Source organism: Mus caroli, chromosome 6 (genome assembly GCF_900094665.2).
Source record: "Mus caroli chromosome 6, CAROLI_EIJ_v1.1, whole genome shotgun sequence".
In the NCBI taxonomy this organism is placed as follows: domain Eukaryota; kingdom Metazoa; phylum Chordata; class Mammalia; order Rodentia; family Muridae; genus Mus; species Mus caroli.
This window is the reverse complement of record NC_034575.1, coordinates 87148937-87150339: the sequence shown is the minus strand read 5'-3', so window position 1 is coordinate 87150339 and position 1403 is coordinate 87148937.

The following is a 1403-nucleotide window of genomic DNA, read 5'->3' as shown; positions in this document are numbered from 1 at the left end:
ACACACACACACACACACACACACACACTGTTGCTTTTAGTTGAAGCTCCCCTGGCTGGCTACTTAAATGTACTCAGGTAAGCTGCTTCTTGGGTCAGGAAAGAGACAGAAACATCTTAGAGGAAGTTGCCTGGACACTGACAGGAAATCTCAGGTAGAGAATGGAAAATTTGAGAACTGGGAGGCTGACAGAACAACTGGCTTCATCCCTCAGTGAACATAACAGAAAAGTATGGAAAAGAAACTGGAGTTTCTCGTTACTATTTATATACAGGGCTTTGCAGTTAAGAACAGCGGGTGTTGTTCTAGAGGATCCCTGGTTTAAGTCCCACCACCTACATGGCAGGTTACAACTATCTGTAATTCTAGTCTCAAGGAATCCAACACTCCTTGTCAGAGTGCGTTATCTCCTCAGGCACCAGGCATGCATGCAGTACACAAACATACATGCAGGAAAAATGTCCATGCACATTTTAAAAATTAAATAAAAATTTAAAAGTCATTATGTNTACGTGTGTGTATGTGTGTGTGTATGTGTGTATGTGTATAGGTGTACGTGTTCCCAAATGTTTAGGTGTATGTAAAGGTGGAGAGGAGGGTCAACATTGGGGGCCCTTTTCAAGCGCTCTCTACCTTATTCATTATTACCTCTGTGTGTATGTATTCCTATTCGTGAATGTGGGCATGCATGTGCCATGGTGCACTTCTGCAGGTCAGTAGACAGCCTTGGGTGGTTCCACCTCCCATCTTGCCACAGCTCACTGGGATTTTAGATATTNACTATTGANCCCATTCTCAGATGTATCTTGGGAATCCGAACACAGATCCTCATGCTTGTATGCTGGTAATATTATTATTATTATTACTATTACTATTATTTTGAGACAGGGTTTCTCATTGAACTTGTTTTGGTTGAACTGACTGGGCTGGGAGCTCCTAGAACCCACCCATCTCTACCTCCCCAAGGCTGGGAGCCAACATGACTAGCTTTTCTGATGGCTTTGGGAGATGAGCCCAAGTCTTCTTGCTTGTACAACTTTCCTGACAGCTGTCTCCCAGGCCCCTGAAATTTATCTTAATTATGTGTTTGCCACAGCTGTGTGTGAAGCCTTCCTGTCAGGCCTTTGCTGCCAGTGGGAACCTTTGCTTTGTGNAGGACATGGAAACATTCTTCCCTTTCCTTCTACCCAAGCCCGGGGAGGGGGGAGGGAAGGTGGGGAGTGGGGATGGATGAGACCAATCCCACACTGGTGCAGTACAGGAGGAGTCCACAGATTCCTGCACGAATCTCTTCCACTGACAGCCTCTCACAGGTACAGGAGCCATGTTTGCTCAGCCAGTGGAACAGCCTGTAGGTAGTCCAAATGCAAAATTAACTGTCATGGAAACAGAATGCACACTGC